This window comes from Canis lupus, chromosome 6, assembly GCF_011100685.1.
Source record: "Canis lupus familiaris isolate Mischka breed German Shepherd chromosome 6, alternate assembly UU_Cfam_GSD_1.0, whole genome shotgun sequence".
Taxonomy (NCBI): domain Eukaryota; kingdom Metazoa; phylum Chordata; class Mammalia; order Carnivora; family Canidae; genus Canis; species Canis lupus.
The window spans coordinates 55,126,739-55,154,657 of record NC_049227.1 but is presented as its reverse complement, the minus strand read 5'-3'; the positions used below and the strand labels follow the sequence as shown (position 1 = coordinate 55,154,657).

Below are 27,919 nucleotides of genomic sequence, written 5' to 3'. Positions count from 1 at the left end.
TTTAAAGACATTTTCTGGAATTTGCACACGTGCTACTTTGCCTTACAGTTCATTGGCTAAAGCTTAGTCACATGGCTAGACCTAGCCACAAAGGAGACTGGGAAATGCAGTCTTTATTCTAGGGAACCATTTAAAAATCAGAGCTTCTGTTACCAAGGGAGTAAAGAATGGATATTGGGCTAAACAATGAGCAATTTCTGCTATGGATATTAAATAATTTGCCCAGCGTTTTCCAGTTGAACTCTGTCTACAGAAGATGTTGGTGACACCAGAGGGGAGAGGAGGTAAGGGCACGGGAATGTGAGGAGGTGGGAGCTTAGGGTGATGTCTGCCCTGCGTCCTGGGAGATGGCTCCAGGGGCTCCTGTCTGCTCTGCTGAAAGTCTGGTGGCTTTGCCGTGAGTCTGGTGGACTAGCTAACCACCTGAGTCTTCACTGCCGCGTGGCTCTGGCCATTGGGCCCGGGGGCTAAGGCTGGCAAGGCAGAGCAGAGAGGAAGAGTGCCAAAGTCAGTGTTGAAAGGGTGGGAAGGGGGAAAGAGTAGAGCAGGTTTCATTTCCTTCCAGCTTCCTGCACTCTCGCTTCTCTTCAAGTTGGGTGGACTCGTGGCTCCATTCCACTTGAGCTAATACCTGCAGACAGGCCCTGGGGAGATTGTTGGGGAAGGTCATTGCAAAGATGTGACTGCCGGTTGACCTGTGAACTGAACCTGGGCAATCTGAGGCTGAGTAGCAAGAAGACCTGGAATCTGAATCCTGATATTTTGACCCCACATCACAAACAATCAAGATGAATGAAAACAAACCTAAGCAAACCCAGCTCTCTCCAGGGTAGAGACCCCTAATGCCAACACCAGACGTGGGTACCACACCTTACAGTTTACAGAATATCCTCAGTCTCTTTTCCAGGCAATGATCCAGGGCCACTAATGGCTAACGGAGGCATCTCAACCACCAGACCCACTGAGGGCAGGGGCAAACAGCCAGCATGCTTCGGGTAACCCCAGGGGGCAAGGCAGAGCTCAGAATGGTCTCATAGCAAAGGTTTTCATACCAATGGCCTTAAGTTGGCAAGGCGAAAAGGATCTGACCCTCATTGCTCTCTAGGGTACACAAGATTTTGAGGAAATAAAAAATGTTTAACATAGGGATGCCTGGATGACTGTGGTTGAACGTCTGCCTTCGGCTCGGGTTGTGATCCCGGGGTCCTGGGATCGAGTCCCACATCAGGCTACCCATGGGGAGCCTGCTTCTCCTTCTGCCTATGTCTCTGCTTCTCTCTCTGTGTCTCCTATGAATAAATAAAATCCTTAAAAACAACATTTAACACAGATATTTAAGCAAGAGTAAATCATTTAGAGCACTTGTAAGTTTTCAGTAACGTGAAGAGTCATTGACTCTGGCAGGTGGGGCAGGCAGGTTCTAAGGAGAAGGGATCCCCCAGAATGTCCTACCACGAAGTTAAGTGCCCGGAACGCTGTGGTGGGCGAGCACTGGGGTTTAGTAGCGTATGCCAATTCCCATACCTTTCATCAGGACAGGAAGAAGGGAATGAGTTTCCAGAAGCCCTCTCAGAAGCTACACTGATGTACCGTTTCCATTCTTTTTGACAGGATTGTTAAGCATCTCTGGGCAGGGCTGTGCTACTGTTTCAGCATTAACAGCCCTTGAAGGGCTCCTGACACCTCTGGGGAGCGGCTGTGGGCTACATCAGCACTATGTGGGTCTGAGCTCTAAAAGGGTGTCTTCTGACCCTAATCCCAACCCCCATCTGGATTTATGGGCTCCCACCTCTGCACAGGGGGCAGGTGGAGGGGTTACTCAGGTTCATCAGCGGGATGATCAGCCTCTGGCTGGAGCTGCTGTTACATAAGTTGGGACTCTGCTTAAAGCCCCAGGTCTGTGAGAGTCCCCCGTTTTGCACAACCCTAGGGCAGAAGCCACATCCTCATTGTGTAAATTCGGTTTTGACCGCAGACCAACCAACCAGCCAGTGCTTTGCTAGACAAGGAGGCAAGGAGGGGCCTGACCCACTGAGGAGTGCTTTCTTTTAATAAAGAGGGAGTTTTTTTTTTTTTTTTTTTTTTTGAGAGTGGGGATCAAGGGCCTCAGGATTTCAGATTAGAACACTGTGTGAGAGATTTCGTCTTGCAAGCTGTTAGGTCACTGTTTCAACAGGTGATGAAAATGAACAACTGGTTAAAATGCTGGTGCAATGCTATTATAAACATTTTAGTTTGGACACATCCTTAGAAAAACTCATCCTTAGAAAAATTGGCAAAACAATTTATGGAAACAACTCACGGTTGGCCAGTGAATTGAATTAATACACATAAAACCTGGGGGGGAAATTCTAAGAGCTGAGTTGAGAGAACAGTGGATGGTAGAAATAAACCTTTTTTTTTTTTTTTAATCTTGAAGCTATAATAAAAGTGAATTCAATAAATAGGCTACAGGATTCATGGAATTGAGTCATAAGAAAAACAAACACAAAATCCTGTGGTTCAGGCTACATAAAGATAAGCAATTCAGAGTCTGTTTCTTTAATTACAGGCTCTTTCCTGTTTATACAAAGAGTATGTCAAGGAATTGATGCAAATATGCTTCTGCCCTCTATTCTCTTATTTCCCCTTTCTCGCTAAAATTACTTGCTGCAGCAGTTGTAGGAATTGAATGAGATTCTTTAAAAAAAAGGTCGGGGGGACACCTGGGTGGCTCAGTGGTTGAGTGTCTGCCTTTGGCTCAGGTCGCAATCCTGGGGTCCTGGGATTGAGTTCTCCATTCAGGCTCCCTACGGGGAGCCTGCTTCTCTGCCTATGTCTCTGTCTTTCTCTGTGTCTCTCATGAATAAATAAATGAAATCTTTTTTTTAAAAAAAAGAATGAGATACTATGTGTCACTAAGCTTCATGGGAAAGAAAAACTAAATAAATGCAGTTAAATTGAAATGAATAGCACTTTTTTTGTTCTTTCTTCTCCTTTTTCCATCCTCCTCTGCCTTGTTGGTTCTTCTTGAGAACTACATCCCTGGGCCAGTGCTCTTGTAGCCCTGCTTTCCAGGAACTTTGCTCATTTGTATACTCAGTCAATATTTATTCAGTTCCTATGATGTATCAGGCTCTCTCCAGGGCCCTGGAGACTCCATGTTTAAGGATGACAAAGTCCCTGCTTACATTTGAGGGTAATAATCGAACAGATGAATAATTCTGTGGTATAATTTCAAGTCCTGTAAAGTGCTATGAAGAAAGAAGAGGAGAGTAATGGGATAGAGACCAGCAGGTGGGGGATATTTTATGTGGAAAGACCAGGGTACCCTCTCTAGACAAGACAGAGCAGTGTCCTGAATGAGGTAAGGAGTAAATCCACAGGAGGATCTGGGCAAAGTACATGGCAGAGGCAAAAGAAATAGCAGGTGCAAAGGCCCGGAGGTGGGACACAAAATTGGTGTGATCTTACGAAAACAAAAAGGCCAGTGTGGCTGGAGTGGAGTAAGCTGGGGAGAAGGTTGTTGGTGAGGAGCCTAGAGGCATGGCCAGGGGCCAGGCCACATAGGGCCTCGTGGGGCATGCTAAGGAGTTTGTTCAGAGTGTGTTTTAGGGGACTAAAGGTTATTGTAGGGTTTGAGTCACAATACTGTTTATATGTTTTAAAAGGATCAGTCTGTCTACTGGAGAATACAAAAGGGCAAAATAGAAGCAGAAAGGCCACTTAGGGTGTTAATGAAGAGAAGGAGAAGCAGTGTAACATAGTGGTAAGACTCTGGAGCCAGACTGCTGGGGTTTGAGGCATGCCTATGCCATTAAGGAGCAGTGTGAACATAGCCAAGTTAAATAACTCCTCTGTGCCTCAGTTTCCTGATATGTAAAATGGAGATGATAATAGTAAGGTGTGCTACCTTGCGCAACTCCAGGTGGAATCAGCCCCTGGAGCCCAGTGAACACATTGTGAATGTTACCACTTGGAGTTGTGCAACACAGTGGTCTTAGTAATGATTTCTATCTTGGGTTAAATAGTCAAACACAGAAAAAGTGCCTAGGACAATGCCTGGCACCCCAGAAGAGCTTATTAGCTACTATTTGTGGTCGTGGTGAGAGACAATGGTAGCGTGAATGTAAGTGGCAACAGCAGTGGTGCTAAGTGCTCAAGTTTGAAATAAAATGTAAGGAAGAGCCTGTGCTAGGTCCCAGGGGCACACCGGCCCTGATGATGACACTCAGGGGTACATCTTTGCCAAGACTTCTAGGTGGGTTTTTTCAGTCTGATTCATTTTGGAGCTGGGTTTTTTTTAGCATCTTCCCCACCAGTATGTTTCCCACCTAAATTGATGAATGTATGCAATATGTAATTGATAGAGTGAATGTGAGAGTTAAGCAAGACACTGCATGTAAGTCCCCCACCATAGTGCCCAGTGTATTTTATGTTGCTTTTTTTAAAAAAAAAAAAAAATTTATTTATTCATGAAAGACACACACACACACACTCAGAGAGAGAGAGAGAGAGAGAGAGAGAGAGAGAGAGAGGCAGAGACATAGGCAGAGGGAGGGAGCAGGCTTCCTGCAAGGAGCCCAATGTGAGACTCGATCCCAGCTTCTGGGATCACACCCTGAGCGGAAGGCAGATGCTCAACTGCTGAGCCACCCAGGTATCCCACATTTTACGTTTTAATCAATGTAAGCTGTCATCATCACCATCATCACCACATCGCCATCTGAGTGCTCAGTGTTCCTACAGAACCCACGTACATACACCTCTATCTCCACAGGAGAGACCTCAGTGGTTTTCCCCTGTTGTGACGATAGTTAAAGAGTGCAGAGCCTTCAGGAATTACTGTCTTGAGGCCACAGTGTCCCTGAGGTCTTTTCGGTAGTTCCTGAGATGCCTGTCCTTGTCCTGATGCCTTGACCTTTCATGGCCCCCAAAGGGCTCAAATAAGAACCAGTCCAACCAGGAAAAGAAGCACCAGAACACGTAGAAAAGCATATGATATGATTCATTTTTATTTCATGGATCTCACCAATCCTGGAACCCAAGTCAACCATTTGAGAATAAGAAATTTGTTTAGGTTCTATTCTTTTTTCTCACCCACTTGGCCCCAGTGAATCTCAGACACGAGTGTTGGAGGTGGCAGGGGCAGCCAGCAGGCCCTAGAGCGCAGACGCCTAACTCCTCCAGGTGTCCCTCAGCCCCCAGCACGGCGGCCTTGGGGTAGGGAGCGTGGGCAGCTCTAGGTGGCCGCTCTTCCCCTTCAGCCCTTAGGTTCCAGTCATATTGCTGTCTGATTGCTCATGCATGAGGTAATCTCCCCATTTTATTTGTTCTTGGAGGTGTGAGCTATATTAATTCCTTCTCAAAAGTCATAAAGATGAGGCCCCAGCTAATAACTCAACATAAAAAGAGGCACCATTCTGTCGTTCTCGGGCTTGCCGTGGGCCGCTCATCATGGGAATGACGCAGCCTCTGGCTCCTGTGTTAGTCAGCTTTGACTGTCCTTGGTCTTGACTCAACACTGGCTGGGACAACACAGGAGTGATAGGGGCTGTATCCAAATGTGTTAGCGGGTAACCGTTTCCTTGACCTACCCGGGTACTCTGCGCACTCTCGGCGTCCTCCCCGGCCCTTCCTGTCCTCTCTCTCTCCCTCTTTCTCTGGGTGTGTCTGTCCCTTCCTGTCCTAGTCCCTTCCTGCTCACCTGCCTGCTTCTCTCCGCTCTCTTTTGGATCCCTTTCCTAATCCCTCTCTTCCTCTTGCTCCCCTTCTCTCCTGCCTCAGCCCCTATGGTGATTCACCGAGAGTGTGCAGGGTCAGGTGAGAGCTCCAGCGGTGACGGGACTGAGCCAACCAACTTCATGTCTGTATCTGCCGGGTCAGGATGATTCTAGTGACTTTGGCCATGCATTTGGCCAGGCGTTCCTTGAATGTTAAAGGTTCACTTGAAATTGGCCAAGAGGGTATTTGGAAAACAGTAAGTGCTCACTAAGCCTTGCCCAAAGCAGGATGCTGAGAGCTGGGGAGGAAACGGGAACTGGATGTGGCCCTTCCAGGAGCTTCCAGTCTAGGTAGCCAGGGAGTTGAGGGACCACATGTGGTCTCCCGGGAAATAGGAGACTAAAGACAGGCAGACAGTGCCAGACAAGCATATGATATGATAAGACAGTGCAGGTGGTGCCAGCTGGTGCATTCCAGAAGGCATCAGCTGCTGTTACCTTTGGAGTTTGGCCTGGATGGAACTCTGGCAGCCAGACAGAAGAGGAGACCAGGGATCCAGCTGCAGAAGGGGGAACATCTGCCCATGGCCATGAGGTTCCTCGGGCCGCTTGGGCTGGAGCTTAATGAGGAGCCCCTTCTTTTGTTGAACCCCTGCACTGGCACCCCTCTCTGCCCCCTCTCCAAGACTGAGGAAGGGACCCCAAATCAATGCGTGCAGATTTCCTGAGGCACGGAGTTAGCACTGATGAGCCGGACCTTCTGCTGCAAAGCCTCATGAAGCCACAGTGTCCTACAGCTGGGTGACCCACTCTCCATCCTCAACAGGGACAGTGACTCAGTAAAGTCGGTCCTGCTAGTTTCTTTCTTTTTAAAGAAACACACAGAGAGAGACAGAGACACAGGCAGAAGGAGAAGCAGGCGCCCTGCGGGGAGCCCGATGCGGGACTCCATCTCAGGACCCCGGGATCACACCCTGGGTCAAAGGCAGAGGCTCAACCACTGAGCCATCCAGGCGCCCCGCTCTCTCTAGTTCTTAATACTTATCAGCTGAATTGGCTTAGCTGCTCAGAAGCCGATTACTGAAACCTGCAGCATCAGCTCCTTTCCCCCCAGGCTGAGGACATCACACACGTTAGCGTCCGATGCTCCGGGGGCACGAGGTGAGGTGGCCGGCTGGAGGCAAGTGGAGAAGGAAGGGGGTTGGTCCGTGCCCGTGTGTCCACCCCAGGCAGGTGGCGATCCACCCAGATGAACACTGTTTATGCTGCGTGGACATGGAATTCCTTGTGTCACTGCTTTTATGAGAAGGATGGGCCAGGATCTTTCTGGGGAATGGCTGGGAGACTCCCGTGGGTTCCTAAGGTGGGTCCTTGTGGTTCTGCAACTTGGTGAGGGCAGAGGACGGAGACAGTCTTTCCTGAGCCCTGGCATTTCTAGATGTTCTTCGGGGAAGGAAAGCAAGGAGGGTGGCAGTCCTGAGGAGAGCCAGTCCGCTTCCCCCAGGAGGCCAACTGTTGGTGCACAGAGGGGAAGACCAAGGGGTTGGCAGAAAGGACTTAGTGTGGCATTTGCCGAAGCAACTCTCGACTTCCTTCAGGAAGAAAGCCCCCATGTTATAATCTTGATGACTTCCGTCCCCTCCCCCCAACAACTTTGCACAAAGTATCCCCCGAAAATATGCTCACGGAGGCTTGTTCGCTTAGTCACGTCTTCCTTATGGGTGATGGTCTCCCTATTTCGTTTCACTTCCTTTGATGACTCACAGGTTGCCTTGAAAGTTGCACTTTTGCACCTTGGAAGATAATTTTATAACACCACAGCTGTTCCCCGGCCTGTGTGCTGTGTGACTTAGTGTTATAAGTGTGATAACAATGTCTGAAACCAAAGTTCATGGCCCAGATTAGTGGATATTTAGGACGGAGTTCCTGGTTCCATTTCCAGATTTCCCTCTCCCTCAATTGGGTATTTAGAAAATGTCTAAATAGCAATGTAATCATAATCATAATCATAATCATAATCGGGATGCCTGGGTGGCTCAGTGGTTGAGCGTCTGCCTTCGGCCCAGGGCATGATCCTGGAGTCCTGGGATCAAGTCCCATATAGGGCCCCCTGCATGGAGCCTGCTTCTCCCTCTACCTGTGTCTCTGCCTCTGTCTCTCATGAATAAATAAATAAAATCTTAAAAAAAATAATTAATAATACTAATAAGACTAACTTGATTTACTTCTGTTTCTACTACTAAAAAAAAAAAAGAGAGAGAGAGAGAGATTTTCCAGGTTCCACATTTCAATAGCAATAAAGTAACACAATGAGTCCTGGAAGCAAGGGAGAGAGGGGGGTAAGTGTTTCTAATATTTAATGACTATCTGTGATGTGCCAGGCACCATGAAGGCTTTGCATACATTTTAACCCTCACAGGAATGGGGTGTTAAAAAGTGTGATGGGTCTCATTTCACAGTTGAAGAATGTAGGGCTCAGAAAGATTAAGTGCTATGTACAAGTTCTCACGGGCAACAGAAGATGCAGCCAAGACCATGGTCTGCATCTGCATGGCCAGGCTCCTTCCCAGCACAACAGACTGTCCACAAAACCCAGCATGACTTCCTCTGCCACTGGAGTCTCCCTTGACCTTCTAGCTATACGGGCAATGGCCACTGCCTTTCTTGTAGTGTCGATGCAACCTATCTCTATTCTTGTCTGTGGAAAAGCAGAATTATCTACTTAATGATAAAAAAACTTTTTAGATATAATGGTTTTATGATTTATAGACTTTTGAATCCATGTGACTTACTTTTTACCACAACCCTGTATGATAGGTATCATCGTTTGGGATTATGGTAAACACCTGTGGTATTTGACGGCTGGTGTCCATTTTTTTTTTTTTCTTTTTTCTGGCATCTCTCTTCTTTCACCAAAGTCCATGTGTTTTGTCTGAGGCTGCACCACCCACTGGTCTAGACCCCAACCTAGCCAATGAGGGCACATCATCTCTGATTGGTTTAGAGGTGAGCACATCAGATGAGCACACTGGGCCAATCAGAGCAAATGGGAGTCAGCTCCAGAACTTTGGTGAGGCCCATGCTCAAGTGGTACTCTTTTTGTGGTGGTGCCGCTGATTGTCTTTGCCTGATTTGGGAAAGCCTGGGCTGAGAATGGAACTGAGACAGGGGAAAGTAGAGCTGAAGAAGAGGCAGGGAACAGGTTTTGATGACAGTATTTGGGCCCCCAGGTCCAGTGGTGCTCTAAGTCCCAGGAACCTGGACTTTTCAATGTATTATGCTGAGAAATTTGCTTTTGCTTAATCTACTTTGGATTGGATTGGTTTTCTTTTTTAAGATTTTATTTATTTATTCATGAAAGACACACACAGAGAGGCAGAGACATAAGCAGAGGGAGAAGCAGGCTCCCTGAAGGGAGCCCGATGTGGGACTCGATCCCGGGACTCCAGGATCACACCCTGAGCTGAAGGCAGACGTGTAACTGCTGAGCCACCCACCCAGGTGTCCTTGGATTGGGTTTTTATCATTTTATTATATATTATTCAAGCTCTTGTTCCCCATCATCAAAGGAAATTTGATTGAGGTCATTGTCTTCATCATCGTCAACCTTATTGACTGCTGTGGAATCTGGGAACAAAAGCATCTAGCCTCAGAGATTTCATATCTGTTATGGGGTGACAGGGTGTGGAGAGGGAGTGGGTGCTGATAATAGCATAAGGTATTACGGACTACAGATTGCACTTAAATCCACCCTCCCATTATGCTGAGTGAAGTAAGTCAATCGGAGAAGGACAAACATTATATGGTCTCCTTCATTCAGGGAATATAAAAAATAGTGAAAGGGATTAAAGGGGAAAGGAGAGAAAATGAGTGGGAAATATCAGAGAGGGAGACAGAACATGAGAGACTCCCAACTCTGGGAAATGAATAAAGGGTAGTGGAAGGGGAGATGGGCCGGGGGATGGGGTGACTGGGTGATGGGCACTGAGGAGGGCATTTGACGGGATGAGCACTGGGTGATATGCTATCTGTTGGCAAATTGAACTCCAATAAAAAAATATACCCCCTCCTACAAAAAAAAAAAAAGGAAGGGAGAAAAAAATAAATCCACCCTCCCTCTTTCCCTTCCTTCTTCCTTCTCCTTGATTTCTCCCTCATTGGAAAGGATAAGAAGGAGCCCAGAGAACTGACAGAACAGGAGAGGTAGAAGGGAGAAGTGGTGTTTGGGGACATTGTTGAAAAGGAAATAGGACCTCCATGTGAAATGCACATTAGGCAATATCAGATGTAACACAAAATAGTTGGTGAGAGATCGGATATGAAAACACACCTTTCGGTGGCATGCACAGAGGTGAAAGATGTCCAAAGCCTATGCAAGGAAGGTAACGCAGGGCACTAGCACTGAGACATAGAAAACACGATGAGTTAGCACCAGGATCATTCAAGGGAAAGCTCCCGTAGACAAGTTTACTTTAGAACACAGAGTAGGTGTGTCTTCAAATACATATATCGATTTTCAGAAAATGCAGACTCTTGCTAAGGTAATAAAATGTAGTATTTCCTGCATCACTCATTAATTTCTTTGGCAGCTGAAGAACATGTGAGTATTTAGGACAAAATGCCTTCAGCAATTTTGAAAATAATTTCAGAATGTCAGAGAATTACTCTACTTTTCATATGTAATTTTGTATGGACTAAATTTGGAATGAAAACAAAACAAAATGCCCACTCAAGTGATAAGACTGTGGTATTATTGTAGAGCAGAGCCTCGTGTAAATCAAGAGTCTTTTAATTATTACTTAATTAGTTGATTATTTTGAGAAGCCTGTAGCCTTGAAAGTATATCACATGAGAAGATAGTACACTGACTAGAACTGTTACTGGAAATTTGTATGTATGGATTTTGTTTTTTCCTGGTTTCATGGAGCCAACCCTTATTTATCTAGAAAAAGAGAGAGAAGAAACAGGGGGGCATATCACATTCCTAAATTTATAAATTAATTTATAAAATTAATTTATTTAATTTATAAATTAAATGCTGGTCTCCTGGACAATTGTAGTAGAGCAAGAGTCATGTTTTCAAGGCCACTTGATTTTCACTGCATTTCCCTACTTTCCCCTGGGTAAACGCCCTGCCTCCGTGTCACAGGCTCTCTGTACACATTTATTGAGGATGAGGCTGATGATGGCATCAGTCCTTTTCCAACAAAGTCCCCTGAAGATAAAACTCAGGTTGGCTGTGCAGAGTTCCAGCCTGGATCCAGAGCGGAGCACAACTCTGAGGGCCGGGACCCACACAGGAGTGCACTTGACATCTGAGATGCTACTTTTCTCACAGTGCAGAGCTGTCCCCTCACTGCAGGATGTTTAGCATCCCTGGCCCATTCACTAAATGCTGGCAATACTCCCCCACCCCCATCACTCTATCACCACCATATCACCACCGCATTTCCAAGGGCCCTCCAAGAAGTACTATTCCTCTTTCTTAGTTGATAACTGCCAGGGGATCACCTCTTTGGATCTGAAGATGTTAGCTCTGGGGAACTCAGAGGGTTAAGTGTTAAAAGATAAACTGAGGCATAGATCAAAATTTTAAAGAGTTTATTTGAGCAAAAATTGATTTCCAAGAGGCAGCGCCAAACCAGAAGTTGTCAAAAGTGCTTCGAGGACAGGAACTGAGGGTATATGTACTTGGGGAGACTTATATAAAAAAGTAGAGGAGCAAAGATAGGAAATTACGTGTTTGTAGCTTAAAGTCTAGTTGGCTGTTTGTGGTTGGTTGTCCTTAGGGTTTGATTTCATAATCTTGAGGCACTTTCAGGCTTAGATTTGGGTAGCTCTCCATAGGCTGTCATGACATTAGAGCCTCCCCCCAGTCTAACGGCCTCCTCCTTTAATTAACCTAAGAGACCTACATGCCTAACCCAACCTTAGGCCACCATCCATTTCTGCTATGGACATGTTCCTTTCATCTCTTTGGTTGTCAGGCAGAAATAGCAGGTATATTAGGATCTCATTCAAGACCACTGTCCATCTGACTTTCCTTCTACATTATATACAAATACTGTAGACCTTCTGCATTAGAATTAAGACTTTGGAGTTATTCCCCGAGATGGAAAAGTTCCAGAGATGCAGAAGCCTAGGAAGTGGTATGGAGCTAAAAAGATATAGGGAGCAGTAGCCCTTTCTTGGAGCAACACACAGCTTATGAAACCCTTCTTGCAGTGGAGGTGTGCTGAGATGCACCCACTTTGCACTTACCCTGACTCTGCGACTTTCCAGGCGTGCTGCTTTATTTCCTGGTGATCCTGAGGTCTGGGGCCCGTAAAGTGCAGAAACTGTCATTAGCTATGCTATTGTATTACTGAGAAAAGATATTTGAAGGATTTTTTTTGGGGGGTGGGGGTAACAGAACTTGGCTTTAGTGGTGGGATACATGGGATGTCCAGGTCTGCTATCCTAAGAGTATTAAGCTGTGGTTTCCACAATCTTTGCAAGGCCACAAGGCTGGCCATCCCACTGTCAAGTATACTGGATCAAAATGCCAATCTGGGCAGTTGCTTTAAGGTGCCTTATAACTGCTTCCTTAGATATAATAATTTATCTTAAAAGATATAATAACTTATTTAGAATGGAGCAACCACTCGGCCCCCAGGAATATAATTATTTGGACCACCAAAAGCAGTGTAGAGGATTGTTGATGGTCTCTAGAAACTTGGAGAATGTAATGTAATGATAAAGAGGAGAACAGTCATTGGCATTCTGGATTCAAGTCGTAGGTTTACCCTCCCGGCTGTGTGACCTTGGGAAAGTTATTTAACCTCTCCTATCCTACCATTCTCAGGTGTAAAATAAGAACGGTAATAATACAATGAGGATTAGGACAGGGCGTTGTTGAGAGGATTACGTGAAATAAAGTACATGAAGAATTTTGTCCATTCCTGGCATGTATTTATTACTCAATACTTTGCAGTTATTACGATATTCCCTACAGAAAGAAGAATGGGCACTTGAGAAAGTAAAGCTTTTGTGGGAGAGAGAAAGTAAGGGGAAAAGGGAGGTGAGGCCAAAGAAGTAAAAACCCTTTCTATACATTACATTACAAATGTATTTTATTAATGTTAACAAAATATTGTTACATTTTGTCATACAGTTTCAGAGAAAAATAGGAGCATAGGAAAAAAGCAAAAACTTGTGGTGATGTGTATGGAGTTATTCAAAGAACTAGCTTTAAGAAGCAAGAATTCGAAAGCCTTTGAGTTAAGATGCTAGTATTTATAGCAGGTCAACTTGCCCATCAAGAAGCCCCATTAATCCAGATTCTTTAGAGATCTGAGGGATTTCTTACATTCCTCTAGGGGCGGCTGCATGAGCCCCACTTAAGGGCAGAGACTCCAAGGCCCCAGATTGCATCGAGGATAACAAAGCCACCTTCTGGACAGCCACAAGGAGATCAGAGATTGCGTCTCTCAAAAAGCAGGAGATGGCTGCTCACGGGGCAGCGCTGTGTAGGGTTAATACCCAAAGAAATACATGTGGGCTGAACTTGATTTTAACTTGAAAACAAGAAAAACCTGCTGACAGTTGTATTTCCGATTAGAAAGCCCTGTGGGAGGGTGGGTCTAAGGAGTTTCTAGGAATGAATGACAGACAAGAGATATGCCACATGTCTGGCAGTAAGGAAGGAAGGTCTCAGATTGGCACTTACCTACCATCCACTGAGACCCATTTCTCCTTCAGGGCCCTTGCCAGTCTCCTCTCTTCCGAGAAGCATTTATTAATGCTGCCCATGCTGAAAATGATGATGAGAGCATATTAATAGTAACTAGTCATTACCATTCATTTCAAACCCACCAGGTGCTAGGCACCATGCTAGGAGCTTACCACATAATATCTATTTCTTAACAATCCAATCCTAGAAACAGTCTAACATGCTTTACACGTATCCTCTCTAATTCTTACAACAAGCAAAATAAGTTTATCATCTTTTGCAGACGAAGAGGTATACGTAGAGAGGCTGTAGTATGCCTAGGGCCCCACGGCCTGCTGCAGCTGGAGCTGGCATGTGGACCCTGGCCTTCCCGAGGGCAAGGGTGTATTATATCCACACAACATGACCCCATAGCCCATTGTTCTGCAGGAGATCCTCCGCAAATGTTGATTTATTAAATGATTCAAATTAATATTTGCCATCTATACCCAGGGATAGTACTCTATGACGTGCCTTTGTGGGTACCTCCTGGGAGTGGCAAAAAAAAGAATGTGGACGTGGTCTTTGAGAGTGCTCCGGGCACCAGCACCCATTTGCCCTGTGCTGCCAGCAGCCGACCCTCTCTCACATCTCAGAGGATGCCAGGATTTAGAGCTGGAACTGTCCTCACAGACTATCTGGCCCTACCCTCCTCATTTTATAGATGTAGCCATCCATTAATCTATAGGTCTATGGCCTTTATGAGTGAGGCCCAAAGAGGCTGAGTGAGTCGACTAAGGTCACACAGCTAGTGAGTGGCCAGGAGGGACCATGAATGTAGGTCACCTCCCAGACCCACATCTAGGCCCTTTTCCATTATACAACAGCAAGATAGGGTGTGAGGGAACGTTAGAGCAGAAGGGGTCTGGTCTTTCCTAGCTGATGACAGTGAGGCTGTGTGTCCTGCCGTGGAGCTGAGCTAGAGTAACACAGAGCACTTACTTGCCCACCACGGTCTGCCCAGGAAGCACTTAGCAGCAGCCCAAGGTGCATCTTTGGGGCACGGAGATGCCTGTCTGGACCATTTTGTCTGCCAAGAGTCAGGCCTCAGGCAAAGGTTTATTTTCTGAAAGTATAATTGTGCATGCTTTCCTAAAGACCTGTTGTGATGTTCACCCAAACAGGCTAGATTATTTCTGGCTTGCTTTGCTTATTTCAGCTTTCAACTATTATCCTCGTTTAAACATTCCAGGACAAACCATAGTTGTGGACATCTAGGTTAATTATTTTATTTTTCAAATTAAAAAAAAATTTTATTGGAGTTTTATTTGCCAACATATAGCATAACACCCAGTGCTCATCCCGCCAAGTGCCCCCCTCAGTGCCTGTCACCCAATCACCCCTCCCCTTCCATTACCCCTTGTTTGTTTCCCAGAGTTAAGTGTCTCTCATGTCCTGTCACCCTCTCTGATATTTCCCATTCATTTTCTCCTTTCCCCTTTAATCCTTTTCACTATTTTTTATATTCCCCCGAATGAATGAGACCATATAATGTTTGTCCTTCTCCGATTGAGTTGCTTCACTCAGCATAATACCCTCCAGTTCTATCCATGTCGAAGCAAATGGTGGGTATTTGTCTTTTCTAATGGCTGAGTGATATTCCATCGTGTATATAAGACGATATCTTCTTTATTCATTCATCTGTCGATGGACACCGAGGCTCCTTTCACAGTTTGGCTACTGTGGACATTGCTGCTATAAACCCTGGGGTGCAGGTGTCCTGCTGTTTCACTGCATCTGTATCTTTGGGGAAAATCCCCAGCAGTGCAATTGCTGGGTCATAGGGCAGATCTGTTTAACTCTTTGAAGAACCTCCACAGTTTTCCAGAGTGGCTGCACCAGTTCACATTCCCACCAACAGTGCAGGAGGGTTCCCCTTTCTCCACATCCTCTCCAACATTTGTTGGTTCCTGTCTTGTTAATTTTCCCCATTCTCACTGGTGTGAGGTGGGATCTCATTGTGGTTTTGATTTCTATTTCCCTGATGGCCAGTGATGCGGAGCATTTTCTCATGTGCTTGTTGGCCATGTCTAGGTCTTCCTCTGTGAAATTTCTGTTCATGTCTTCTGCCCATTTCATGTTAGATTGTTTGTTTCTTTGCTGTTAAGTTTAGTAAGTTCTTCATAGATCTTGGATACTAGCCCTTTATCTGATATGTCATTTGCAAATATCTTCTCCCATTCTGTAGGTTGTCTTTTACTTTTGTTGATGGTTTCTTTTGCTGTGCAGAAGCTTTTTATCTTGATTAAGTCCCAATAGTTAATTTTTGCTTTTGTTTCTCTTGCCTTCATAGATGTATCTTGCAAGAAGTTGCTGTGGCCAAGTTCCCAAAAAGGGTGTTGCCTGTGTTCTCCTCTAGGATTTTGATGGATTCTTGTCTCACAGTTAGATCTTTCATCCATTTTGATGAAAAGTTTATCTTTGAGTTTATCTTTGTGTATGCTGTAAGAGAATGGTCTAGTTTCATTCTTCTGCACCTGGCTGTCCAATTTTCCTAGCACCACATATTGAAGAGACTGTCCTTTTTCCAGTGGATAGGTTAATTATTTTAAAATATGAAACTGAAAATCATTTTATTGGACAAAGTGTCTTTTTCACAACCTGTACCAAGTTTCATGGCTTTTTCTTTCCAGAAGGAAATGGTCCTATACAATAGAAGATCAAAGATCAACACATTCGAGGCTGTGTGTTATTTGCAAGGCGTGTGGAAAACAGCTAAGGCTGTGAGAATGAGCTTCTGCCCTCAAGGGATGTACAGTTTAGTTGGGGAAAAATAACAGTGGCTGGCAGTATTGAATACTTCACAGGGGCCAAGTCCAGAGGGGACTGGGTCCCTCCTGGGGCAAATCATCTGTGACATTTAATTTTTTTTTTTAAATTTTTATTTATTTATGATAGTCACAGAGAGAGAGAGAGAGGCAGAGACACAGGCAGAGGGAGAAGCAGGCTCCATGCACCGGGAGCCCGACGTGGGATTCGATCCCTGGTCTCCAGGATCGTGCCCCGGGCCAAAGGCAGGCGCCAAACCGCTGCGCCACCCAGGGATCCCCATCTGTGACATTTAAAGCCATTTCCTAGCAAACTTTTCGTGCCTGGGCAGAGGGGCCTGATTAACCTCCTCCCCTCTCCCATTCCATTTGGTGCTTCCTTTTCCAAAAACACAAGGGTGCTACCTGTGTGAGTTGGCCAGGCTGCTCTGGGGAGAGAATCTGGCCAGAAAATCTGGAGCCTGGCTAGATCCCAACAACACCACACCCAGGTCTGGGCACCTTCCCCATTTCTCCACATTGCTCGGGGAGGAGAGGTGAGCTTGCCTGATGTGACTCAGGCCAAGGAAGTGAAAGGCCCAGACACAGTGGTTCATCAGTTTCTCCCAGGTCTTAACCCATGCTTACTAACCTGGGAGCATGGATAGACTCTGAGACCTCGAGGCAGTGACTGGGAGTCTCTGGGGACCAGGAGTCTGAGACCTGTGGGTGACAAATATCACTTGATTTCATTTCAAGTGCCAGCACTTTTTTTTCTCTTCTTTTTCCTTCTTTTACTATTTAGGAATTATTCAGTTAGGGTTATAAGAAACAGCACTCCTCGAGCTTATTCCCAAGCTTAGCTCTACCCAAGATGTTTCAACATCTTCCTGGTTCCCTGCCCTCTAATTATGTGCGATAAATAAATGCCATGACCAAATATTATCACATTGTGGGAGCCGTGCCCCGGGTGGGCTCTGTAGAAACAGCATGTGAAGAGCCCCGTCCATCCTGTTTGGTTAGAGGGTCAGGGCAATGTGCAGTCTACGGCCCTGCCTTCTGCCCTGGAGTGCAGGCCCAGCTCCCCGCTTCTCCCCTGGATATTGCCTCACCATTCTTACATAAGGGAGGAGTCCTGTGTCAGCTCGGGAGCCCTGCAGTGAAAGTTGACTCCTCCAGGGCCAGAGAAAAATGGGATGGCGCGACGCCCAACTGTTGCTCCTTAGTGGCTTCAGAAGGATAGAAAGTCAAAGAGATGTTCTCTTTCATGGGGTGGGGGAGTCTTTGAAGAGCCCCTTTCCACGGAGCTTCCCTGGGGTGATCTCTGCCTTGTTCAACGTTTACTGAGAACCTATAAGTGTCATACCTGTGCCAGGCACCACAGAAAGAAGGATGAGGGTGCCACAGTTGTGTCCCCAGTGGCCCCAAGCCCTGTGGTTGCTGAGACTGATGTAATTACTAACCCAAGAAGAGCCCACTTCGTCAGGGACTGCTTTTCTCGTGGATTTAGCCTTGATGGAATCCTAAAGGAGGCACTGTCTCTTGGATGTTCCCTCTTTCTAATGCTGCTCAGCCACCGTGGTTTAAGGGCGCTGATAAGGGAAGGAAGGAAGGAAGGAAGGAAGGAAGGAAGGAAGGAAGGAAGGAAGGAAAAGAAGGAAGCACATTCAAAATGCATTGAGCGAGTAGGTCAATGTCCCCAGGCTGAGGATGTCCGGGAGATGGTGTGGAGGTTGCCTGGATCCCCCCGCCCCCCTACATCCACAGGGCCAGGAGGCTGGGGAGGTGTGCCTGCCAATTCTCTCCATCACTGGTGGAGGGCACGAACTCCCAGCAAGTGTGGGCTGGCCTGCTGGGGGCCGAGCACCTCGCTGCAGACAGAGAAACCCCCGGGCAGAGTCACAGAGCACGCAGGCCCGAGGAAGGGGGTACGCAGCTGGGGGGGGGGGCGGTGCATCACCATGACCGCCTCCTCCATGAGCGGGGAAGTGCTCAGGCAAATGGGCTCCAAGGAGCCTCACACATCCCCAGTGGTCTTCTCCGGGCACCAGTGGCCTGAGTACGAGCTCAGAGCGTCACCTGTGCACGTCTCCCGCCAACTTAGCGCCCGGCTCTGGGGGCGCGGGTGCAGGGCCGGGCAGGGATGTCAGCGTGCTGCCTGCTTTCATCATCACGCAAGCGTTCTCGGAGCCTGGGGCTGATCTTGGACCTTCTGGAAGCTGCCGCATATCTGAGTGTCAGGGAGGGCGCCTTGCTCCTGCGCGTCTGTCAGGGGGAAGTGTCCGTGACTGAGGTATATGACTGCGGGGTGGCCCCGTGGCCCCCCTGAGCCAGCCTTCTGCCGTCTCAGGCCACCGCGCTCCACGGTGGCTCCACCCTGACTCGGCCGGGGCCTAGCCTTGGCCCACGTTCACTCCCGAAGTCACTCTGCCCGCTTCCAGGTGCCACGGAGCGTATTTGTGTTTAGGAGCTGCTCATTAGCATTGAAGGCAAGAGCCCAGACCCTGGCGGGAAGGGAGGCCTGGGAGGGTGGCCGTCCCCTCCCAGGGCACCAGCTCTTGTTGGTCTCCAAGGCTGGGGCCGGGCCAGCCTCCTCCCGGGGCTGGGGTGCCCGGGCGCGCCCCCACCCAGGTTCGGAATGCGGGGGAGGGAACCTGCAGGGCTGGGCCCCCTTCATCCTCACACTGAGGGTAGATTGAAACCACCTGGTGTCTTTTCAACTCTTGTCTTCAATTGCATCACACCTGAGTTTTTTAATCAGGTGCACTTACGGGGCAAAGGCAAGGTGGGTCTTCCCTGCGGAGCACGCCGTCCCCTGTGGCTGGGCCACCATTCCCGGGGCGGGTGGAGGAGCCCAGGGTCCTTTCTCGGCTCAGAGATCACTAGCGGTTACTTCCAGCCCGGCCTGCAGAGCCTGTGATGCTCCTACTTGCTCTTCATCAGGCCACCAGAGCCTCTTGGGTTGAGAAGGGAGTAGCCGCTGGCGGGGAGAAATGGTCACTCTCTAAAGATCCTGGCTCAGGGGTGCCTGGGTGGCTCAGTCGGTTAAGCATCTACCTTGGGCCCAGGTCATAATCCTAGAGTCCTGGGATGGAGCCCTGCACCAGGCTCCCTGCTCAGTGGGGAGTCTGTCCCTCCCCCCGTTTGTGGGCTCTCTCTCTCAAATAAATAAAATCTTTAAAAAAAAATTAAAAGATCCTGCCTGAGAGGAAAGCAGTCAGAGCTAGACCCTAAATTCTGTATCAGATCAAGGAGACCACTCCCAGCAGAGCCAAAGCTTTCTCCTCCTCTGCTGGGAATTCGGGCCCCTCTGGTGCTGTCTGGGCTGCCGGATAGTGGTCTATCTTTAAGGGGGTATAGGGACCTTCTGGAGAACTCATTCCAGGGAGACAGCCGGGCACAGTGAGCCACGCTGAGCAGAGCGTCAGGTGTTTAGGGCTAGGAACGCTTCTGACTTCAGCCTGCATCTGTCCTCAGCCTGGCTCCTCAGTCACGTCACTGGGCCACAGGGAGAAGAGCTGGGAGTAAAACATACGAATAAAATCACATTAAAAAAAAAATTTCCAGCTCTGTCCCACCACTCACTGAGTGACTTTGGGTGGCTTTCAAAGCTGCTCCCCCTATCAAGTAGCCATCCATGTGTGGTTCCTAGCTCAGAGGGTTGCTATGAGGTCATGTGGGTTAATGTTTGGAAACCGCTTAGAATATTAGAAGTGCAAAGCGTTGGTTAAATGAAACCCAGAGCACCTGTAAGACTTAAGGACACAAGTGCATGACTCTGAGACCCTTTATGGGTGCTCCCCTTTCCGCAGACCACTCCCGTCTCCAGGGCGTTAGAGAGCTGCACTTGTAACAGTAACTGCACATCCAGGCATACCCTCCCAGGGGAGCACCCTCAGCTACTTGGGACTCAGAGGTGGTTACTGGGAGAAAGCCCGGTAGGAGCAGGTGAGAGGGTACAAGTGGGTACACATTACTGCTCATTGGCCTCACCTACACCGGGTACGCAGGGAGGCCTGAGGAGCTGGGTCACAGGCAGAGGCCCTAGTGTGGCTCTGCCCAGAGCCAAAGTCAGTCCCTGAGCAGCTGGAGGCTCAGAGAATGGGAAGGGCTGTTTCCTGAGAAGTGCCTCAGGCTCATAGGCTTTGCTTCTGTCCACCCAGATACTAATTTACTGTATTTAGTAAAACTCTTGGATTCTTTTCTATTTCTACTTCTGCAGGGCTGAAATCTAACTCTTAGAGTCCTGACCCAGAGAGCCGTGTTTCAGGTCCTCCGTCTTAATAGGGTGGTGGTTGTTAAAACCAACCAAGAAGATTTCTAGAGAAGGCATCATCAAAAGATGGGATTTTTGGAAGGCAGCTGGAATGGGAAGCTACATGGACAAGTGGAGGCCCCTGCTGTACCAGACAACAGAGCGTTAGGAGCCCCTCATTCTATAGAAGGGCCAGACCACGACTGCCTGCAGCCTTCCCCCCACTCCGTTCTGCAATAGCAGCAGAGCCCCGGGAAGGGGGGGAAGAGGATGAATTCTGACCAGGCGGTGGTCACAGGGGCAGGTGACTTCCTCCCCAGAGTGAGGTGGAGAGCTGGCTGTGCCCTACGACGGAGGGGGCCAGCTGAATGGAGCAGAATGTGGCAGGACTGGGAAAGTTCTTGGGGGGCACAAGTTGTGTTCCTGTCGTTCAGAGGCACCCATGAAACTTTGAGGCCCAGACCTGGAGATATCTGAAGGCAGGAAGCCTGTGGGAACTGCCTGGGCCGAGGCCTGAGAGGCTGCTCCATAGTTGCTGGCAACAAGCCAACTGGCCAGGTGAGGCAAGACCCACCCAGGGGAGAGGTTAAGGGCACAGGCTAATGCTGACCAGAGAGCTACGACTGCCTCAGCCCCCCACCCCCCCTTCAGGGATTTCTCAGGGACAGAGGGAAGGTGAGATTTAAACTGGACCTGAGATTGGAATTTGACCCAGACTGGGCTGGATGGGCAAGGGTGGGGACTGGGGAAAGTGCACTTTATTATACCGGTTGCCCTCATAGTTGAGACTCCTCAAACTGGTTTTGCAGCCATGAGTTCTAGGAGCTTTATTTTTCCCCTTGAGACGCAAGATCTGGAGAAACCAGAAAATGAAGCAAGAGTCATTGTCTTTTTGAAGCAGAGTTTGAAGACTCTGGAACATTTGTCAATACCCAGAGGGCTGTTTCTTGAATGGTTAATACTAGTGCATTCATTCCTTAGGGCCGCGGTAACGAATTACCACAGACTCGGCTTCTATGACGCCACTTCATCATGTTACAGAGCCGGAGGCCGCAAGTCCAACATGGGTCTCATGGGGCGAAAATCAGGATGTCCACAGGGTTACGCTGGGTCTTCCCAGTGCATCACTTCAACCTCTGGCCTTGCCTCCCTCTTCCCTGTTAGGCACCCTTGGTATTTATGAGGCTCACCTGGAGAATCCAGGCTAAACTCCCAGTCTTAAGGCCAGTTGGTCAGCAACTTAATTTCATCTGGAATCTTGATTCCCCTTTGCCATGCAACCTAACATAGTCGCAGTTTAGGGGATGAGGACATGGACACCTTGAGGAGGGGTGGGTGGGTGGTGGTGGTGATGGTGGTGGTGGTGGTGGAGGGATGATTCCCCTAACACACATGGCTTATATGTCATCAAATTCAATTTAATTAGACAAAAATGCATGTGATCCTCAGGATACCCAAGCCAAGGTTCAGACTTGCCTCCCGGGGGTAGTGGGAGGCTTGCTGTGATTGGAGAGACGGTAGCCAAGAGACTGTTGGACTTGCATCATGTCTGCGAGGTCACATACAAGCCATCCGATCCCACTTAGGCCCCAAGCAGGGGCGACTGGAGGAACATGTGCCCCACACTCACCCCCAGTGGTGAGGGGGCCCTGAATCCCCGAGCTGCCACTCGTGGGCGCTCACTGCTCTGCTGACACCAGGACTTATTCTTTCCACTCATAGGCATCTTCTGCTGCAAAGGCCCAAATTTCAAAATCCCAGGCAGCTTTTCATGGTGCCTGAGATGCTGCTGACTTTGGGGACAAGGAAGGTGGTGAATGCTGTCACCAGCGTTCCTGAGCGCTGAGGCCCACCATTCTCAGAGGGTGGAATTTTCTGGTTAAAAGTTTTCTGGTTAAAAGCTGCATTTGTACAGCTGCCACAGCCTGCGGATGGGGAGAGAGAGCTGGAGCCAACCCCTCCAGATCTGGAAGGGCTCCGCAGAGATTGGGGTGCTTGTGGGGACGGGGAAGCATGCAGGATTTGCATAACATTTCTGTGTACCCTGACACTGGTGTCTCATTCATCCTCCACCTCTCAGCCTGGGAGGCACCAGCAGTTCTTGTCCACTCACTAGACACAGAAACAGGAATCGGCCCTGGGCTAGGACTAGGCTCCTGGGGCCCTGCAGGTGTCCTGGGGGTACAGAGAAGTGCGAAAAGGAAGGTGCAGCTTCACTTCCTCGCACTTGCCGGGTCCCTGGGGTACCTGCCCTCACTAGGGGCCCCCACAGCTTAAGTGGGCCCTGGGGCAGGGGGGCAGGCACAGGTCCAGCCATGCCCCTCGGACAACAGAACGTTTCCACCAGTGCTCTCTCCCCAGCCCTGTCCCATCCCATCTCTCGGCACTTTGAGGCCAGCAAACCTCCCTTCAGATCACCTCAGTGTCAGGGTGTCAGGGTCGGGTGAGCCCCTCTGCCTGGAGCGCTGCCCCCACCCCAGCTCTTGGGCACAATGACTCTCATTGTCTTCCGTGTCTCTTATGCAATAAGGCTTAACAGCTTGTTGGAAAGGACAGGATGGCCTGTTAAACTGAAAAATCAAGCCCTTAGGAACATAAAAACTTATTTACTCTCCTGGAGAGTGGAAAGAGCCCCGTCCTCTCTTAGAAACATAAAACCGCTGGGACCTTGACACACAGCTCTTTTCCAGGAGCATTCATTCCTTTAAGATGAGGTCACTCTTTCTCAAGAAAGGACCAAAGCCTTTTCTTCACAAACACAAAAATCCAAGAATCGACTCTCAAAACACATTTTCTGGGATGAGCATTATTACTCTCATAATGGAAAAAAGAATCACTCGTATTTCTGAATGTTTGAGTAGCAAGGCCTTGCAGATCGAAGCCACGGGCGACCACGTTTCCAGGTTGGTAGGAGCAGTTTCTCGTGTTTGGATGTGAAGCCCTAGCCTGACACAATGATTCTATCACAATTATTTGCAGGATGAAAAATAGGACATTTCTTACCCCAGAAAGAGCTCTGGGCGGAGTCCGAAGACCTGGTTGATGATTCTGGCTCTTTTGCTGACTTGAACTGGAGCCTCTATTTCTTTTGTCAGGAAAGGAAACCTGCCTGCCTGCCTGCCTGCCTGCGAGGAGCCAGGCCGCGGGCGGCGGAGGTTCCACCTGCCAGGCATCAGCGCTAGGTGGCCTCGGAGAGGAAGTGGTGGCCAGTCCCTGCGATTTTGGTGATTCTATAGGCAAGGGTAGCAGAACGAGTCCTGCTTGAAACTCCTGCCATCCCCCAGCCCAGCGTGGGAAGGGCGCCTTCCGAAGGGAGTAAGACCGCAGCCACAGGGCGCCCGGGCGGCTCAGTGGCTGAGCACTTACTTGCCTTGGGCCCAGGGCTTGATCCTGGGGTCCCGGGATCGAGTCCCACATCAGGCTCCCTACAGGGAACCTGCTTTTCCCTCTGCCTGTGTCTCTGCCTCGCTCTCTGTGTCTCTCATGAATAAATAAATAAAATCTTAAAGGGGCGGGGGGCAGCAGCCAGAATGAGTCCTCTAAGAAGCAGGGGCCAGGAGGGGGGGGGGGGCGCTGACGGAGGTCAGATTTGCTGTAACTTCCTTTTTTTAAAAAATTTTTTTAATTTATTTATGATAGTCACACACACACCCACACACACAGAGAGAGAGAGAGAGAGGCAGAGACAGAAGCAGGCTCCATGCACCGGGAGCCCGATGTGGGATTCGATCCCGGGTCTCCAGGATCGCACCCTGGGCCAAAGGCAGGCGCTAAACCGCTGCGCCACCCAGGGATCCCCCTGCTGTAACTTCCTTTGTGGCATCCGTGGGAGAGCTGCCCACCTGGCAGTGAGGCCAGGAGGAGTGATTTAAGAAACCTCACAGCTCGGATTCTCCCCCTTCTCAGCATGTCCCCAGGCCCGTGGGAGACATGTTCCACCGCCAGCCACAGAAGCTGTCATATCCCTTTACTCTAGGACTTCCCCTCTAATCCTGCTCCTTTAAAAAAAAAAAAAAAAGATTTTATTTTTTAGGTAATCTCTATAGCCAATGTGGGGCTTGAACTTACAACCCAAGATCAAGAGTCACATGCTCTACCAACTGAGCCAGCAGGTGCTCCTAAGGCTGCTCCTTAAAGATGAGAAGTGTGTGTCTTTCCCCCTCTTCAGTAAGGCTTACTGGGGTCTGGGTGGCAGATTGTTGCTGTCCTAAAGAGCTGCTTTCACTGGATTCTGTCTTAGTGTGTGATGTCGTAGGCTCCTGTCGAAAGTGCCAGGAGAAACTATTTGTGCCCACACAACTTTCTGCAACATAAGCATTTTCCTATATCAGAAAACATTTATCGAGAAGATTAAAGTTGCAAATAACTGCTCACCACAGGAACTTCCTCCTCAAAACCATTTAAACATTTAAACAAATACTTGATGGTTCAACCGGTCAATAATTAACACCAAACAATTGTTTACTTCCCATGACTCCCTGCAACCTTCACCTCAGTGAGAACCCTCTCCTGTGTTCACCAGTCTTTATTATACTGTATGCCTTACTCAATTCTAATCAAGGGCCTGCAGAGAAAATCTTGCCTTATACTGGACCTCAAAACCCCCAAACCCCTCACCTACTGAGACTCTGTCAAGTTTGTGACCTCATTTATCATGATAAAGCTGGCAACTCAGTTTTCCCTTTCCAAAAAATAGTTTTGGAGGTATTTTTGGAGATCTAGTGTTTGACAAAGGATAGAAAAAAGCATCCGTTGTCTGCATTGATTAGAAGGATATTCTTCGCCTTAGCAGAAAGACTTCTATTCATTTACCTTGACCTAATTCATGGCATTATTATACGTTTTTTTTGTTTGTTTGTTTGTTTTTTAATTTTTTTTAAAAATTTATTTATGATAGTCACAGAGAGAGAGAGAGAGGCAGAGACACAGGCAGAGGGAGAAGCAGGCTCCATGCACCGGGAGCCCGACGTGGGATTCGATCCCGGGTCTCCAGGATCGCGCCCTGGGCCAAAGGCAGGCGCCAAACCGCTGCGCCACCCAGGGATCCCTATTATACGTTTTGTACACCATCTCCAGTGTGTGGAAGGAGGAAGGTATTTTTTTAAATCTTTTTTTTTTTTTTTTTTTTTCCTGAGAGAGAGAGGGATAGAGAGAGCATGGAGGTGGTAAGTGTTTGCACTTCCTGAAAAAACTGTTTCCACTGAATCTTTGTCTCAGGATCTGTTTCTGGGAGAGCCCAAACTAAAAGAGGTACAAGCAAACAAAAATGAATAGAAACCAATAAAGTGCCTGACATATTATAAATATTCAAATACATGTTGGTTATATTACAGAGACAACCATGGCACAAAGTATATTCTCAATGTTTAGCTCAGAGCTGAGCACATAGTAGATACTCAGCAAATGCTTGGAGAGGGAGAAAACAGCCTAGTCAAGCACAGGTTGGGTAATCACCTAGTGGGGATCCCACTGAGAGGTTGAAGAATCATCAGGTAAGATAGCCTTTGAATATCCACAGATTCAGAGTTCTATGGGTGTGACTGTTGCCACAGTTGTGGGGAGACTTCTAGGTGCTAAGAGTGGGGTTAGCCTGGGATTTTCACTTAACCTCTCATTTTCCATTGAATTTCCCACAAGATTTATCTTAAACAGCTTTGTTAAGGTGTAATTATATATCATAATTTTTACCACCTTCAGAGTTGTACGACTATTACTACTATTCAGTTCCAGAATATTTGCATCACTAACCATTTCCTCAAAAACTTGTAGCATGAATCAGCACTTCATTCTTTTTGATTGCCAAATAATATTCCATTGCGTGCATATACCATATTTTGTTATCCATTCCTTAGTTGATGAGTATTGGGCTATTTCCACTTCCTGGCTATTATGAATAATACTGCTAACAACAGTCATGTACATGTTTTTGTGCATTCAAATGTTTTCATACATGTATGTACACACACACCCCCTAGGAGTAGAAATGCTAGATCATGTGGTAACTCTGTGTTGAACTTTTTGAACACTATTTTGCATACCTACCAGTAATGAAGGAGGGTTCCAATTTCTCCTTATCCTCACTATTCTTGTTATTACCTCTTTTTTTTTTTAAGACTTTATTTATTTATTCATGAGAGATACAAAGTGAGAGTGAGAGAGGCAGAGACACAGGCAGAGGGAGAAGCAGACTCCATGCCGGGATCCTGATGTGCAACTAGATCTTGGTACTCCAGGATCATGCTGAGCTGAAGGCGGACGTGCTTAACCACTGAGCCACCCAGACATCCCACCCCCCCTTTTTTTATAGCCATCCTAGTGAGTATAAAGTGGCATCTTATAGTTTTGATTTATAATTTCCTAATGACCAATGATGTTGAACATATTTTCATGTGCTTATTAAACATTTGTATATCTTATTATGAGAAATGTTGATTCAAATCCTTTACCATTTTTAAATTGTGTTTTTTGGTCTTTATTTGGTATAGTTTAATATATTTTAATAGCAAACTTACAGTAACAGCACAGAAGACAGACAACATTAAAAACATGTACTTGCATGTAGGACAACTCAGAAAAGTATAAAGAATGTGTTGTCTCTTTATTCTTGGCTTGTTAAGTGATCTTTATATATTCTGGATATTGAACCTGTATCAGATACATAATTTGCAAATGTTTTCTCCCATTCTGTGGCTTGTCTTTTTACTTTCTTCATAGAGTCTTTGAAGCACAAAATTTTTCAATTTTGATGAAATCCAACCTATATTTTGCCTTTGGTCACCTGCGCTTTTGGTGGCACAGGTAAGAAACTGTTGCCCGTCTAAAGGTCATGAAGATTAACACCTCTATTTTCTTCTAAGAGTTTTATAGTGTTAGTTCTTATATTTAGGTCTTTGATCCATTTGAGTTAATTTTGGTACATGGTGTGAGCTAGTAGTCCAACTTCATTTTTTTGTTTCGTTTTGTTTTAAAGGTTTTATATATTTATTCATGAGAGAGAGAGACAGAGAGAGAGGCAGAGACACAGGCAGAGGGAGAAGCAGGCTCCATGCAGGGAGCCCGACGTGGGACTCCATCCTGGGACTCCAGGATCTCACCCTGAGCCAAAGGCAGGCACTAAACTGCTGAGACACCCAGGGATCCCCCAACTTCATCCTTTTGTATGTGGATATCCACTTGTCCCAGAACCATCTGTTACGAAGACTACTCTTTCCCTCATCAGATTGTCTGAATACCCTTGTCAAAATCAATTGACCATAAATGTAAGACTTTCTTTCTGCACTCTCAATTCTACTCTACTTATCTGTATATCTATCATTATCTCAGTGTTACAATGTTTTGATTACTACACTTTGCAATTTTGAAATCAGGGTGAATACGTCTTCTAACTTTATTCTTTTTCAATATCATTTTAGCTATTCTGGGTCCCTTGCATTTCCACATACATTTTAATATCAGTTTGTCAATT

General features: G+C 47.3%; 1 long non-coding RNA gene across 1 annotated transcript; it reads left to right on the top strand.

Annotated features, from left to right (window-relative positions):
• LOC106558958 lies at positions 1-27,475 on the top strand. The gene is made up of 3 exons (XR_005361197.1): positions 1-284; positions 27,169-27,252; positions 27,425-27,475. It is a non-coding gene; the product is annotated as an uncharacterized LOC106558958 (long non-coding RNA).
• The last annotated feature ends 444 nt before the right edge of the window (positions 27,476-27,919 follow it).